The 17642-nt window shown below is 39.9% G+C and overlaps 1 protein-coding gene across 2 annotated transcripts in view; it reads right to left on the bottom strand.

The window, feature by feature from the left end:
* METTL15 (methyltransferase 15, mitochondrial 12S rRNA N4-cytidine) overlaps positions 1-17642 on the bottom strand; it is a 375213-nt gene that overhangs the window by 68840 nt on the left and 288731 nt on the right. For both annotated transcript variants that reach the window (XR_014069232.1, XR_014069234.1), the window contains exon 8: positions 17409-17501. The gene's annotated coding sequence lies outside the window, so the exon portion shown is untranslated. The remainder of the gene's footprint in view (positions 1-17408; positions 17502-17642) is intronic.

Here is a 17642-nt window from a genome sequence, read left to right as displayed (position 1 = left end):
AACCCAATGGACTGTAGCCCATCAGGCTTCTCTGTGAATCGGATTTCCCAGGCAAGAATATTGGAGTCGGCTGTCATTTCATTACACTTATTCTTAGGCTTTCAGGTTTGAGTGAGACTCTCCTCCTTGAAGGGAGGAAAAAATAAAACATATTACAACTACCTGAAGAGGGGAAACTGTTAAAAATACACATTGCAGTGCTCTTCTCTTGAGGAGGAAAGGGTGGCAGAAGATGAGATGGTTGGATGACTTCATCAACTCAATGGACATGAATTTGACTAAACTCTGGGAGATGGTGAAGGACAGGAAAGCCTGGTATGCTGCAGTCCATGGGGTCACAAAGAGTAGGACATAACTTAGTGACTGAAAAACAACTCCTGAGGATTAAGGAGGCCTGGTCTGGAGAACCAAGAATATGTACTTTTTACAGACTTCCAGATGATTATGGTAATAGACCAAATGGTAATAGACCAAATCTAAAAACTACTACGACCCAACACAATGACCAATCAATTTAGGTTCCAGAAATAACAAACGATTCATCAGAGAAGTGAACATGGGGAAGTGAAGGCTGCAGGCACCCCACCTCTAAGTAAATGACCCCCAACATACTAGTTATAGGTGTCTCCTTAAACAGCTTGGTGGTTTGGGTTGTCATTCATAGAAGAGGATCCCTAGAGAAAGGTGATACCATCACACAAATCAAAAGTAAGGATGCATTTTCCAGCAAGTATGAGGGTGCTTATGGAGGCAATTGTATAGAATGTTCAAAGGGGGACTCTCACAGGAAAATTAAGATCTACTTTCATTGCTCAAAGTCCATGTGCAAACTGTAAATGTATTGAATCATCTGTGGATCAGTGTCTAAATCATGCAATTAAGAGCCTGGGCTCTGTGTCCACATGGATATAAGTTCAAATTCCAGCTCGGCTCTCCACATACAAGATATATGATCTGGGGAAACATCTTGTCCTCTTGGCTTCAGTTTCCTCATCTATAAAATAAGAATAGTATCTTCCTCATAGAGTCATTTTGAATATTAAATGGGACAATCCACTTAAAGCATTTAAAACAGTATCTAACACATAATAGTTGCTAATTAAATGCTATTCTGTTGTTGTTTTGCTGCTATTGCAGTAATAATAATATTAATAACTATTATTATTATTCATCATGTAGCTGCTAGCATGTAAAGTGAGATAAGAGCATTCTTGCATTCAGAGTACTGATCCAAGGCTCCTTGCTCCTTTCCGTCCTGCTTCTCCTTCATTCATTCCACATGTGCTTTCATCCTGTTCTTAGCACCCTCAGACTAGACGTTTACCTCTGATATTTCTGATTCTGACTTTTGAGTTCCCTCATGGAGTCCACTTTAGATGTACCCCAACTTGCTTCCCTTGCTTCATGAAACCTCAGGTAGAATACCTTAGCCAGCATGCCCCTAGAAGTCCAACTTGAGCCCCTATAAGTCAGAAAGTAGATAAATTCTAGCTCTGTTTAGCAAATCGATGACTACTTTATTAAATGCTTTAAAAGTAATTAAGTCCCCAAACTGATATCTCTCAATGGTGAGCTCCCAGGCATGTCAAGTTTCTCTAGTTTCAGAAAAACTGCAAGTGTTAGCTGCTCAGTCATGACCCCATGAACTGTAGCCCACCAGGATCCTCTGTCCATGGGATTCTCCAGCAAGAATACTGAAGTGGGTAGCCATTCCCTTCTCCAGGGGATCTTCCCAACCCAGGGATCGAACCCATGTCTGTTGCTAAGTCCTCAAATTGATAACTCTCAATGGTGAGCTCCCAGGTATGCCAAGATTCTCTAGTTTCAGATATCTGATGTAAATAAGAGAACAAAGGCTCATAACAAATCTATTATCAAATTCTCCATGTGTTAATTTTGGGGATCATTTCTTGTATTCATTGTCTCAATTTAAATTGCTTTACTTTCCCTGGAGAATTGAACTTCGAAAAGGTCATATTTTCTCAAAGTTGCTATTGCAAGCCTGTGACTAGCATGAATCCCAGCTGGACATTCATGCCTTTCAACATCTTAGTCTCTTTCACCGTATTTGATCTGCCTCTCCTGAGCCCAACCTTACGTCATTCAGAAAAATCATTCAAATAGCTTTTGCCTCAAAGTGTTTCATTGAGAGGTTTTTTTCTTCCCCCCACAGAGAATGAAGTCTGCTCTGATTAGCATAGAATCCAGCCAGTTCTTTTTCTATGATCAAGGACAATTTTTTCCACCTGTACCAGGAGGTTTAAAATCTACCAGCTGGAGACATTTCCTCTAAAAACAATGATGTTGAAGTCTACAGGGGTGGGAGTTATAAAGAAATATCTAGTACTTGCTCAGAGCAGCTTATATTGTATCCAGACCTTGATTCACAGTGTTGTGTTCTGTTCCAGAGAGGACAAAAGCTTTAGCAGAAAAGGGATGTTGCAGGAGAAGGGGGTTGGAAGGCCATAACACCCACATGAAGAGAGGGCTACAATCAGAAGTACACAAATCCCAGAAGTTCTTTCAGCCCCTTGTACTCAAACCTTGCTTCACAACTGAGTAATGGTCAGTTACTCTATTGATTCAGACCACAAAGGGGAACTGGACTTTTCTTGAACATAAAAATGAAAAAAAAAAAAAAAATTCGGGGGGTAACAGCTAATGTTTAAAGATGTCTCACAATGAATCACACCTTTCAGGATCCATGCCCTTGTGAGGTCCCCATCCCCTGAATCTGGGTTGGGACATTGATTTTCCTGAAAATAAGATATAATGCAGGAAATGCTGCATGTCTTCTGAGGCTGGGTCAGAAGAAGCCTTACGGTTTCCACCTTGGTCTCTGGTACGCTTACTCTGGGGGAACAAGGCTCATGTAACATGTCTGACCTGTAAGGGAGGATGCTATCTTGGATGTCCAGCCCAGCTGGACATCTCATGATGGCTCTAAGCCCAGGTGCCATCTGACTGCAACACACAATAAGAAGCAAGCCAGAACTACCCAGCTGAGCTCATTTACCAGAGAAACACAAGAGATAAAAATAAGTTGCCAGTAAGTCACCAGGATTGCGGCAGGCGAACCATGATGTGGTTACATCATAGTAGATATCAGGGAAAATAATCTATAAAGTTAGAGGTACTGACTCTAAGGGCTACATGGCACTAGTCCTGCATTACACAGGAATTTTTAGTTGAAAGTCTTAAAAACAAAGATATACTGACTCAAGCAATTAAAAGGGGAAGTGATTAATTCAGGTAAATGAAAATCTTCATGATCGTGCTCAGTCGCTCAGTTCTGTCCAACTCTTTGTGATGCTTTGGACTATAGCCTGCCAGGCTTCTCTGTCCATGGGATTTTTCAGGCAAGTATATTGGAGTGGGTTGCCATTTTCTCCTGCAGGGGATTGTCCCTACCTAAGGATCGAACCCATGTCTCCCACATCTCCTGCACTGCAGGAGGATTCTTAAACACTGAGCCATTGGGGAAGTCCAGCTGAAAATCTTAGGTACAGAAAATTCCAATCATAAATAGATTCATGTCCTCAAAGACGTAGTAGGAGATTGATCTTACTCCTTAATTTCTGCTCTTCAGTTGGCTCCACTCTCAAGCAGGCTGTTGCTTTGGGTTAAAAGTAGCCACCAACAGTGTTAAGCTTGAAACTTAACCTTTGGAAGCCCCAGTGCAAAGAGAGCTTTTCTTTCTCAACAACTCCAGCCCTGGAGTATATTGGCCTGATTTGGGCCATAAGCCCACTCCTCAAGCCAAAGATGAAATAAATACTTCTCATAAACATGTAGACTAAGAGGAAAGGAGGAATAATTCCCTGAACAAAATGAGGCACTTAAGGTAGCTATTACTTCAGGTTCAGTAGCAGAAACCCAAAATTTACGTAACAGCTTTTAAAAAAAAAAAAAAAAGTAACATGTAAGTTCAAACAATGCATCACCTCTCTTTCTTGAAGGCATCAGGAACCCAGAATATTTTTAATCTTATTACTTTTCCATCAGTTCAGTTCAGTCACTCAGTGGTGTCTGACTCTTCGTGACCCCATGGACTGCAGCATGCAGGCTTCCCTGTCCATTACCAACTCCCAGAGCCTGCTCAAACTCATGTCCACTGAGTCGGTGATGCCATCCAACCATCTTATCCTGTTGTCCCCTTCTCCTCCTGCCTTCCATCTTTACTAGCATCAGGGTCTTTTCACATGAGTCAGTTCCTGGCATCAGATGGCCAAAGTACTGGAGCTTCAGCTTCAGCATCAGTCTTGCCAATGAATTCAGGACTGATTTCCTTTAGAATTGACTGGTTTGATCTCTTTGCAGTCCAAGGGACTCTCAAGAGTCTTCTTCAACACCACAGTTCAAAAGCATCAATTCTTTGGTGCTCAGCTTTTTTTTTGGTCCAACTCTCACATCCATACATGACTACTGGAAAAACCATAGCTTTGACTAAACGGACCTTTACTGGCAAAGTAACGTCTCCGCTTTTTAACAATTGCTTTGACATAGGTTAATATTAATTCATAGACTCCATCTCTTGACTTACAATGGCTGCTCCAGCTCCATCCATCATGGTCATATTCTCTTAGTAGGAAGGGGTAAAAATTGAAGGGACAGATGCGTTCATTCTCTTCAAAGGAAGAATGAAAAAAATCACACATTAAATTTCATTCATATTCAGTTCACTAGAACTTATCATGTGTACCTTTAAGAGTCAGGAAATGCAGTTTTTACTGATGGTCTTATGTCTAAATAAAGTTTCTGTTACTATGTAAGAAGAAAATTTCTGGGAGACAGCTAGCAATCTCTAACATATGCAGTTATCAACAGAAAAGGGAATGAAAGCTAAAGTAGAAAAAAATTATTCATGGCATAAATGTAGAAATTTCTATGATTTCAAGATTTTTTTTAACACTATGGAATTGTTTCTTTCTTGAAAATTGTTACTAATGGCATCACTAGTATTAATGACCTTCATTTATCTAATAAGAGAGTGTGCATGGTGATTCTATCTTACTTTTATTTGTTTTCTTTTGTTGTTTTTTGAATTTTGTACAAAAATTTTTAATTCAAAAATTAGAATGTGTTCATGAGCCTGACACTCAAAATTAGCAAACACTGTTATGTTTTAATAGAGGATACAGACTTTTTTCTTTTTTCTTTTAGAAAGTAAAAAATACAGATAAAATTGAAATCCCTTGTCCATTCCTCTCCATTCCTCTCTAGATGCATCCCACTTCATGAATTTTGTGTATCAATTGTACATTATAATACTTTCTCTAATAATAATAGCAATGAGAGCAAACATAGTGTTTACTCTGTGTAGGCATTCTTACAGGTGCTCTGCAAATGTTCACTCATTTTACCTTCACAATAACCAAAAGGTAGGTAGCATTATTATCTTCATTTTACAGATGAAATCTGAAGCACAGAGAGATTAAATAATTCCCACAATCATACAACCAATAGTAGTAGAGTCAGTATGCAAATTCACACATGCTTACTTGAAATGGAGTACATGCTTTTAAAATCACTAATAGAAATGGCTTCTATGCCTCAAGAATATTAAGTGGTATTGTTTCATGCAAGTCTTTTCTTCAATTTCAATAAATGCTACCATTTGTGGCATTCTGCAACATGACATGATGAAAATCTTTTTATATTTATCTTTATTGATTTATATAGATCTAGTATTTTCATTTTAATTGCTATGTATTAATCAATTGTATAGTTATAACACAACTATCTATTTCCTAGACTCTTTTTAAATGTTTCTAAAAAGTTGCTATCTGACAAGGTACTAATAGGTTAAATAAACACTGGAGTTTTAAAATGAAAGTTCAGCCTATATCATGTATCTTCAAGCAATGTATATTACTGAAAAATTTATTTCAAAATAAATAAATAAATAAACATTTCCCACTATTGTCCAAAGAACCAATCACAGTGACTGGAAAATATCTTGTTTAGACATCAGACACTTTGACTATCTTTCCTAAAATATGTGACCAACTCAAGGCAATGGATTGTTTTTAACCAAACCAAACGTACTGGATGCTTTTCGAACACTACTTGTACACTCAAAATTCTTTTTATACTTTCCTATTGAAAGGTTGTTGCTAAACCATGAAAAGATGCCAGGATTCTTGGTCTCTGGAGGAGAAGAATTCAATCTGGGGCCAGAAACGAGGCTTGATTGCTCAGAGCTTTTGTGTAATAAAGTTTTATTAAAGTATAAAGGAGATAGAGAAAGCTTCTGACATAGGCATCAGAAGGGGGCAGAAAGAGTACCCCCTTGCTACTGTTAGCAGTGGAGTTACATACTCTCCAATGAATCAAAAGAATGTCTGGAGGTTGTAAAGACCTCACCAGATCTACTCCCATAATTTAAAATAACAGGATTAGCCAGAAGGTTTAATCCAGAGACTGTCCTCAGGCAGGATACATTATTGTTATATAATTCTAAGGAATGTAGAGAGAAAAGAAAAAAAAGTTTGTCCTTTCTTTCTCCTTGAGAATTCCAGACCCCTCTCTCCTTGGGGACCCCTAGACTTCCTATCATCCTGCCTAGGAAAGGACTCTCTCACTATATTATGGAAGAATATTTTACACACTAACAAGTAAATGAAAAGATCACTAACTGATAACTACACAGAATAAAGGTTTCCCAGGGAATGTGATTAATTCAAATCAACATTTCTCAAGGTACAATTCTATAACACAAAGTTACCCAAAGTATCTTTCATGAAGTATTGAAAGATGTTAAGTGAAGAAAAAAAAGAGATGCTTTTTGGTCAAATAACTGGGGAATCCTGGGACAAGCCAACTTTAACACATTTTCTTATTGCACAGATTTAAGATTTAAATCTAGAAAATAAAAATTTAAAAATCAACAGAACCCTTCAGTTCCCACCTGAAGAGGAGATCAGTTTTTAATTCAGGAATTTGGTGAGTTAAGGTCAATCAGTAGTGAGACAAATTGAGTCTATTTATTCTGTTAAACACTGGTGACTCAAAGGTAGAAGCCAAGTATCAGAAACTGACCCAAATAAATAATATCTAAAATATTATTGCCCAAATGGCATGCTGCCTGGCACTAGAAATGTGAGATCTCTCTCTACACACACATACTCATAAACACGCATGTGTGCACACACACACATCCATGACTAAATAAATTACTAAATCCATGAACTGAATAAATTTGGAAAATAAGGTTCACTATGTCATTCTATTAAAACCTTTTAAAAGGTCCTGGAGCTTTTGAAAATGTTGCATCATGTTTATAAAGTGACAAAAATTGAAATCAATTCTCAACCTGATTTTCTGTTTATTCCCCAAGACTGGCCTTGCCTCTGCCATACAAAATAGAGATCTACCTTTTGAATGCTAGTAGAGATCCAATCTTTCATTCAACCAGGAAATGCTCATTGATCAAAAGACATTAAGATACACTCAGCTGGGTATGTGAGACAGAGCCCTGGAACCACATGTAAATTGTCAGCTAGGACTGTGGCCAGTGTGGATGTCCCTATCAGGAAGCTCCCTTTGCTGACTTTGGGACTCAAGGAGTTACTTGGAAAGGTCCATAACAATCTTCTCTCACCCTCCGGGAGGCCTACACTAGGGGCACTTAGAGAAATTTGAGTGTTCCAGCAATTTATGCCTGCATATGTCATTAAATAATAACCATTTTGCATAGAAATAGGATTTCTTCACAGATTTATGAACAACCCCTTGGCCTCTTAAGATGACATGCACTAGGCTGAGACAAAATGATATCAAATTTTATTTGATAAACCAGCTAAATTATGGGGCCTGATAGACTTTACTGTCCCAGATTTGTCACACTTGTGGCCACTTCTGGGGAAGCAGATTGTTTCCTGGTGGCTGCACTGCACTAGCTTCAGTTCTGCCTCTTCATTCTCCCTCATCCTGATTCCCTGGTGCTCTTTCCCATGAGTTACCTTCAGCCCATGAAGGAATGATCTCAACTGTAGAATTTGTGGCTGGAAAAAAATTCTAATAAAACATGTAATTTTATTTTACAGACTAAGGAATTAAGATGAAGAAAGGCTAAGGGCTTCTCCAAAATCTCACAAGAACAGAGGAAGCACTGGAAACTAGTCACTTTGGGTGTAATGATGTTAAGATACATGAAGACATTAGCTGCACTAAAATGAAATGGCTGAAACGTCATTTAAGTTTTATGCAGAGATTTATAAGTGCAAGCATTTAAGGGGCAGATCATGCACAGTCTGCAACCTATGTCATCCAATAGTAAAGCAGCCACTTCCTAGATCTTGTTTTATTCAGAATGATGCAGGGCAACAAACAAGTATTCATATTTTGGAAGAGAAATTCACACGGTTGGCTTCTTCTCCTTCAAGTCACAGCTAAAACATTACCCCTTCAGAGAACCTTTTCTGGTCTGGCCACTAAAACACTCCCTGTGGTTCTGTATCATATTACCCTTTTATTTCCTTCGTAGTACATATTGCATCCAGAAAATTAATTTACTTGCTTATTGTCTCTCCCTGCACTGCCACCCCCCCCCGCATTGGAACATACAATCCTAGTCTCTCTTTTTACCATTGTGTTCCTGTTGCCCAATAAAGCATCTGGTTCAGAGAAGACACCCAGTACCTGAGTGGGTGAAGCCAAACCCAGATGGCAAATGGGCGGGGGAGAGACAAGTTAGCTACAGACCTTTTGTGATCTATGTAGGTGACTGACGCAAGAAGACCATCGAGAAGAACTTCTGGACAACGGGGCACAGCCCTAATGGAAGGTAAGCAATCGAGAAAAGGTTAGACAACAGAGGCTGGATCGTGGAGGATTAGACACAGCCAGGAGAGAGGGGGCGGGGTATGGGGGGACAGTCAGGAGCCCTGGGAGTGGAGCTCTTCCTGAGTCAGCAGAGTAGGAGTTGCCTACGGAGGTGTTATGCAGCTTGATCTTTGTTTAGAGTGAGAACAAAAATGTTTCTGAAACACCAAAACCCTTTTCTCAAATCTCTATGTTGCCACTATCTGGGCTCTCTCATCTCTGCCGCCGTATGACGCCCCTGCCCCCAGCACGAGTCCCCCATGACCATGGAGGAACTATGGCGCCTCAAGTGCGTCCAGCCATAATTCACTTCTCCCCCGTGCCTTCTCCATCCAACGTCCTCTGCAGTAAGTAGAATCACGGACGGATGATCACTTAGAAGAGTTATCAAGGGGAATCCTTAAAGGCAGCCTGCCAGAGTCTGGGAAAAGGAAATTTCAGGCCAGGCCACCAGGGAAGAAATTCATATACGCTTTCCCCAAAAAGGACTTAAGGTTTTAAAAATGTCCTGAGGGCAGAAAGTACATCTGCTGTGGTAGTTTTCTGCACCTCCTCCTCCCCAGCAGACCTAAAGCTTCACGTTTTTTGCTGAGCCATAAGCCTCAGCTTTGTCAGTGTCCAAACCACGGAGCCCAAATGCTTGTGTTTTACCCCTCTCCAACAGCATGTGTTCCCCACACCAGTTCCTAGAAGGATAAACTAAACCTGTGGCCAAATAGAGGGGTAACAATTTGCAAATAGCTGAGGGTGAATGAGGTTCTGGAGTTGCTGCAAATATGTAGACAATCAGGCGCCTTGTGAATGTATGGAGAGAGTCATAACACCTTAGTCAGATGGAAAGACTGAGGTTGGGACTAGTTCTGGAACACAAAATTACCTCGTTACTGGAGATGGTCAGTCTCTGAGGCTTTCCTGCCTATACTGGAAATGGCACTAATGTACCCCTGCACATTTTAAGAAATAGGGCTGACCTGCAATGAGGTCAGGATCTCTGTGCTTCTCTTATTAACTGATTCCTGATGCTTTCTGCCAATCTTAAAGTGAAAATGACTGTTTTCTCCATTATATGAACTCATCCTATTTCTGAACTCTTTACTAAATTGAGTTTAATATTGGAGGTAGGCATGGTAGATTAACACAGGTCAACAGAACAGTATCTAATAATGGGGAGATCAAGGAAGCTTCCTGGAGTTGATACCTGAGCTGACTTTCATAGAATGTGTAATACTGGTGAGACAGAGAAGAGGAAGGGAGAGAAAGGTTTTCCGTGTATAGAAACACAAGTAGTTGCTTAAGCACCAACCTATCTATTCATTTAGCTTCATCCAGTCCATAAACATTTACTGAGAAAGGAAGTGTAGCAGATTGGTTAAGAGTACTCACTCTGGATTTGGATCTGCCTGGTTTTCAGTCTCAGCTCTGATATTTCCTAGTTGTGCAACCTTGAGCAAGTTCTTAACCTCCCTGTGATTCTACTTTCTCATCTACAAAATAGGGATAATAATAGAACCTTCCTTCTGGGATTGTTGCACAGAATAAGGGAATGAACATGTGTAAAGTGCGTTATAGAAGTACCTGCTATTATTATGCTTGTTATTCAGTGCCAAATATTTACTAGGTACTGGAAACCAAAAGGTGCATAACAGCTATAACCTCTATCCTCATAGAACACATAGTTGTTTAGGAATATGTAGGTACAGTGAAGGGGGAAGTGCTATCATTATAAGAAGCGAGTACTATATTAATAAACAGAGGCTAGATTAAGTCAAGGCATCAAACAACCCCCAAATCTTAGTGGCTTATAAGATTAACCAAATGAGTACACTTCACATTGCTGCTAGATGGCTGGAGCTGTGCTCCAAGTCTTCTCAATCAGGGACCCAGACTAACTAGAGTTAGGCAGCTGCCTTGAGAGAGAGAGGTGGGTATTGTGAATTACATACTGGCTCTTAAAAGTCTCTACCTGGGTGTGGCACACACTGTTTCTGCTTACATTTCGTTGGCCAGAGCAAGCCACATGATCACAACAAACTTCAAGGTTGAGGGAACATGCAATCCAACCATGTGCCCAAAAGGAGAAAAATGAGAGCATCTGTGGATAGCTTAATAATGGCCACCTAAGTTAGCATTACAGGGAGATAAACTTCTTTTGGGAAGTAATATTTTAGCTGAGAGCTCACAGTAAAACAGTAATTAACCAGGCACAAGATGGAATGGGGTGATTCCAGGCATGGTTTGAGAAAACTAATTAGGCAAAGTACAATAGTGAGGTGGCCAGAGAGAAGGCTGAGAGGTTGTCAGGCCAGATTGTATAGGACCTAGCATACTATATGTGGGATAAATTGAGTGAAAATCATCTCAACACAATATTCTGTGCATGTTAAGTTGCTTCAGTCATGTCCAACTCTTTGTGACCCCATGGACTGTAGCCTGACAGGCTCCTCTGTCCATGGAATTTTCCATGCAAGAATGGTATAGTGGGTTGTCAGTCCCTTCTCTAGGGGATCTTCCCGACCCAAGGATAGAACCCATAGGTCTTAGGTCTCCTGCATTGGTAGGCAAGTTCTTTACCACTAGTGCCACCTGTAAAGCCCTTTCTTGAAGCTAAGATGGCCACAAATATGTTTGAGAATTAGATTTGCATTTTAGAACATAGTTCTGTTTGTGATATGTACAATGGATTAAGATGACTAGACAGGAGGTCTAGATCAGGGGATACTGATTAGGAGAATCTTGCTGTGATGCAAGATGAACCAGAACAGAAACACATGAATAAATGTAAATCTAAGGAGCATCTTAACAGAAGCAGAGCATCAAGGATGGTTGACTACTTCCTGATTTGGCAATCAGTAAGATGGTAAAGGCAATGGCAACCCACTCCAGTACTCTTGCCTGGAGAACCCCATGGATGGAGGAGCCTGGTGGGCTGCAGCCCATGGGGTCGCGAAGAGTCCGACACGAATGAAGTGACTTAGCAGTAGCAAGATGGTGACACCATTCACTGAAGAGAATATATAGGATGAAAGGAAAGATGAAGAGTTTAGCTTTAGAGAGATTGATTATCCATGATAGGCTTCTAAGTTATCCAAGTAGAGATGTCTCAAATGCAGCTAATTTGTAGGTGTGGGAATCAGAAGGGAGGCCTGAGTAAGAAAAATAGATAAAGGAGTCATCAGGATATGAAGGTTAACTGAAGACATAGGTGTAATAATACTGTTCTGGAAAGAATGTGCAAATAAAAAGAGAAAGGCATAGGATCCCTTAAAGAACATCAGTGTTTAAAGGGGAAGAAAGTCTCAGCAAGGAGGCTTAGAGAGATGTCTGGAATGGGGCTTGGGGAATAGGAGAGAGTGGTACCAAGGAAGTAAAATGAACAGAATATTTCAGAGAGGAGGATCATTAGTATGATGCTGCTGGAAGATTCAAACAGGAAAAGAGCAAATGGGAAGTTTCTGATAAGTAAATGCCAATTGGAAATTGGCAAGAAACAGTTGGTTGGCTGTGTTGTCAAGAGCAGCACTAGTGTAATGTGAAGGTGGGAGGTTCATGACATAAAAAAGATCAGTAAACAAGAGAGAAGGAAATAGAGTCAGGGTGGCCAGTATTGCAGAAGCTTGGCTTTGATAGGGAAGAAAGTTAAAAGGGATCTATTTTATGTAGCATGCTGTGCTAAGTCACTTTAGTCATGTCCAACTGTCTGCAACCCCATGGACTGTAGTCCACCAGGCTTCTCTGTTTATGGGATTCTCCAGGCAAGAATACTGGAATGGGTTGCCATTTCCTTCTCCAGAGGATCTTCCCGACCCAGGGATCAAACCCACATCTCTTGTGTTGCATTAGGAGGTGGGTTCTTTACTACTAGCACCACATGAGATTAAGTCTAGGACATTTCTCCTGCCTTCCAGGAACTTAAAATCCAGTAGAAAAGAAAAGATATATCCACAGTGAAGAACAATAAGGCAATGAGACACTGAGTTAGACAGTTTGGAATTCAGAGGAACTAGTTCTCCTTGGTGGAGAAGGCAATGGCACCCCACTTCAGTACTCTTGCCTGGAAAATCACATGGACGGAGAAGCCTGGTAGGCTGCAGTCCATGGGGTCGCTAGGAGTCGGACACGACTGAGCGACTTCACTTTCACTTTTCACTTTCATGCATTGGAGAAGGAAATGGCAACCCACTCCAGTATTCTTGCCTGGAGAATCCCAGGGACGGCGGAGCCTGGTGGGCTGCCGTCTATGGGGTCGCACAGAGTTGGACACAACTGAAGCGACTTAGCAGCAGTTCTCCTTGGAGATAGAGTCCTCAAGGAGAAATCTCAAAGAGGAAGCTGCAATCTGGTCCCCAAAGAAAGAGTAGACCTTTAAGAGGAGAGGACGTTCCTAGAAGGGGAAAGAACATAGATAAGAACACAGACATGTGATAGCATTTGAGGAACAGAAAGTAGTCCAATCTCACTAGAGAGGAATAGTATATTTAGAAAGGATTCCACATTTCATAATTTTCAAAAGGTACCCTGGGGAGCCCTAAAGTTCCCACAGAGGTGTCCACAAGTAAATATTCTACACTAGGGGATGGTAAACTATGAACCATGGGTCATATCTGGCCTACTGGCTATTTCTGTAAATCACATTTTATCAGAACACACCTGTTCCTTACATATTGTGCATAACTGCTTTCACAGTGCAATGGCAGAGTTGGGTAGTTGAGACCAAGACTGCATGATCCATAAAATTAAAAAATAATTAAAGAATTATTATCTGGCCCTTTCCAGAAGAATCTCATCAACTTCTGTTCTAGGTAATGGAAGTCTTTCTGTTCATATGCTTAAATCCTTTTCATTTATTTTCATTATTGTTAGTAGAATCCTTTGTAAAACACTTTAGATGGTCCTTTCACAGACAAAAGATAACAGAGTTACATGAACGAAGGCTTTCTGCACCATTTTACAAATAAAATGAAATAAATGCCTTATTTTTTTTTTTTCTAAGGAAAAATATGATTGAGCTGTGCTGAGACGACTCCAGTGTTGTTGTAAACTTAAAGTCTGACACAAGGTTGCAGTTCAGGAATGACTGCAGGAAAGCTCTTGGGTGCTCACCTATAACTGGTTTGACTCTACTCCTGGCGCAAGGGAGGATTACACTTGCCTGCCCCCACCATGCATGTTGACAGGGTTAGATGTTTAGTTCTACTCAGTGGTAGATATGTGTGTGTCACTTTTGGACAAAAACACTTAATTGCTCAGAGGGAGGCCCATAGGGATAACTATGCCCTATCCCAGCCCTCAGTGATAATGTGTTGAGAGAGCCAAGTGTACAAATATGCAGTAGCCTACATCAGTGAGACACCATGTAGAGATTGGTAGCCTAAGAGAGCTGCCCAGATCAGGAGCAGACCTTACCTAAGGAATCATCTCCGTTAGTGTTAAGTTCCTGAGATTTTGGTAGTGTTTGTTACTGCAGTGTTACTTATCCTATCCAGACTAACGCAATGGCCTATTGAATGTTTGTCAGCAGAAGAATGCTTTCCTCCACGTTACAGCATTCCAGACCCACATACTTTAGTGCGTTTCAATATTTGAAACTTTATATTTTCTCTCTTCAATACCAAGCTGTCATTTTAAGCCATTATCTGTATGTTCCATATTCACATTTGTGTATAATTTGTTGCTCCTAATCTTCTGTAAGCTAATAAAACAGATATTTATAATCTCTATAATAATTTCTGAAGTAAAATGAATTGTCTCTGAGGGAAGTCCTTGAGGGAATTTGTGATCAAAATGTTTCAGTAGCATAGGCAGTTCCTCTGATATCCATTTGGATGATTCAGAGGGCTTTTTCACTTCCTTCCTTGTTTTGAGTGATGTTCTAGATCAGAGAGGCTATCAACCAGTAATTTTTGGATAAGTCATGAATAGATTACCATATGTTTAACAAAACTTCATGGGATTGTTCTGGAAATTTCCAGATTTATCTTAGGTAGCTCTGATATATATATATATATGTCTGATATATATATATCACCTTATATATCTGGCAGGCTTCTCAGAATAAACATTACCCTCCCATGACACCTATTTCAATAATATTTTCTATTACCAATGAATTCATCTATGGCAAAACTCTGTTGTCTTCTTTGATTCTACCCTTATCATCCCACTAATGGACAATGGACCATGGAGCCCTGTTGATTCTACCTCTAAAATATGCTTCAAAAGTCTCAGCTGACATACAAAGCCCTTCACAAGTCAGCTCCATCTTATTTTTCATGGACATGTGTCATTGTTCTGTTTTCATCTATTTTGGTAATAGCAACCAAACAGATTAGGGAATCTAACTTCTTCCTATCAGTACCATTAGCTTAATGGCACTCTCTATCAAGGGGCCCTCCTCTCTTCAAGCCAATAGGTGTCCAAGTTGTAACAAATTAGATGTCATCTCATTAAACTCTGATGTTTAAGAGAATTCATTGAAAATGATTCACCTCGTGAAGCTCTCTGGAGAGACCACCATGAGTGTCTGATGCCCCAGTTTCTGTTTTGAATCCTTGCTTTTCAGCATTTCCTATGATTCTGTGAGTAGCACTGTATGCTTCCAGTAAATTGTGTGTGAGCACGTGTGTGTGTGCGTGCGCATGTATGTGTGTGTGTGTGTATTGGGGATGGTGATGTTGTGTGTATGCTGGGCATGAGTTCTTGTGTCAGTTTCTGTTGCTTGTAACCAGAGAATTCTAACTAGTACTCTACCTTTTAACATCCTCCCAAGGTTCTCCTCTCACATCCTAGATTCCAGGACCCTAAAAAGTGGAGCAGTTTCTACAGCATGCTATATATTTCCATTCCATTTTCAAGCTTTTGTCCTTAATTTTCCCTCTTCCCATAATACCCTTTGTTCATTTCTGAAAAATTGCAATTCGTCCTTCAAGCATTAGCTTAAATACAGATGAAAGTTTCTACTTCTAATGCTTCCTCAGCCCTAAAGGGAAAATTAAGTGTCCTTGTATTTTAAATACTCAAATCAATTTATACATCTTTCTAACTTACAACATGGTATCATAGCTAGTGATTCACAAGTCCAGTTCTTCCAAGAGATGCTGAAATCTTCAAGAACACACAGGCAAAGTTCAACAACTATTTGTTGAATTGAATGAACTGAATCACATCCAAAGAGTTTTTTTTTTTTCAAAAGATGGCTCTCACTTTTCTGTTCATATGCCTTACAATTTCCAGTCCTCTTCTCTTTTAAAAAGTATATCCCATTAACACTTTATAGAGTTTAGAATTAATAACTGATGAGATGTAGAAAGTAAAAATAGTTGTCCCACTTCTCTTCCCTCTGTGACTCCCTATCTCTCCCTTTCCCACTGACAAATCACATTTCAATGCCATCTTTTGTTTCCTTCCAAGTTCCCTTTGCCTCTTTCTTTGCAGAAATATGCAATGACCCATTATGCAATGAGTTACACTGTATAACAAACAGATTTCCCTCCTCTTCTGAGCCTATGTGAATGAAGAAAAAAACATGAAATCCTTAATAAGGCCGCTCGTGTGATTGAAGGCTAAGAATGCGATCCCTTAGGAAATTCTGGAGATGGATACAGTTGGGCCCCTCCTGGAAAATCATTAGTGAATTATTCAATAAAAACAAAACATAAAGAAGAAAATGCCAGAGGTTCCTATCTACCTCCCTGAAAAGATTGATCCAAAGTCCCACTTTGTAATTGTTCAGATGAATTAACTTTAATCAGAGAAGCAAAATGCTAATCCAAACAAGGGGGAGATAAATGGAATTGGTTTTCTCTTTGTATTATTCAATGGTGCCTCCTATCTCACCTGCTGCCTTTCCTGATGGACCAGAGTTAGTGAATGTTTCTTTGGTATTATATGCCCCCATTACTGAAGAAAAAAAGGAAATCATGTTTCTCACTTACCCTCTTGAGTCTCTTCACCCTAACTCCTTTGCCTACACGAGGAAACCCAAATTTCAGACTTTAGCTCACAAGATCCTCCATGATTTCATATGGCCCCTAACTAACACCTTTCCTACTATCTCTACCATTCTACTCCAAAGCCAGTAACTTTTCCAGTTTATCCAAATACTTGGTTGACACTTGTACGTACATTCAAGCAAGCTATACCTTTTAATTGGGAAACCTATTCCTTTTTATCTAGCAGGAATATCCTCTCTATCTTTGTTCACTCAGCTGAAGACCTAGCCCCTCACTCCTCTGTAAACACATAATGTTCTGTGATGTTCTATGCATAAACACATCTTCATGTTCTGTAGGTTCAATCCCTGGGTCAGGAAGATCCCCTGGAGTAGAAAATGGCAACCCACTCCAGTATTCTTGCCTAGAAAATTCCATGGACAGAGGAGCCTGGCAGGGTACAGTCCATGAGGTCAAAAAGAGTTGGACATGACTGAGTGACTGAGAACATGTTCTACGTAATTTATCTTTTGATTTATTTTGTCTCTACTAGACTCTGAGCTCCTTGAGAGATCAAAGCATATACCAATCACACAATTCCCAAAATATAATAAAAACTCTTAACATTTGTTAGATGAATTAACCATTACTCACTTTCAAAATAAAGCCATGGAGGGTTGTTGTTGAGGGAGAAGTAAATGCCCAGTTTGTGGCACACAGACAAGTCTTTGCTTCCTTCTCAGCATGCTAAAGGAAACAAAAAGTTGTTTCATAACATAGATCATCTGCCCTGTGCTAGGCACCATGATACAGAGATACAGTTTCAGCTTTGAAAGTTCACACTCTTATAAGAAAGAAGCCTCAAACTGGTACATGTTACAAAATAAT

The sequence above is a fragment of the Giraffa tippelskirchi genome, chromosome 11 (assembly GCF_054371585.1).
Source record: "Giraffa tippelskirchi isolate mGirTip1 chromosome 11, T2T-mGirTip1v1.2.pri, whole genome shotgun sequence".
Classification (NCBI taxonomy): Eukaryota; Metazoa; Chordata; class Mammalia; order Artiodactyla; family Giraffidae; genus Giraffa; species Giraffa tippelskirchi.
Note: the sequence above shows the minus strand (reverse complement) of the source record. Positions and strands in the feature narration are given on the sequence as shown.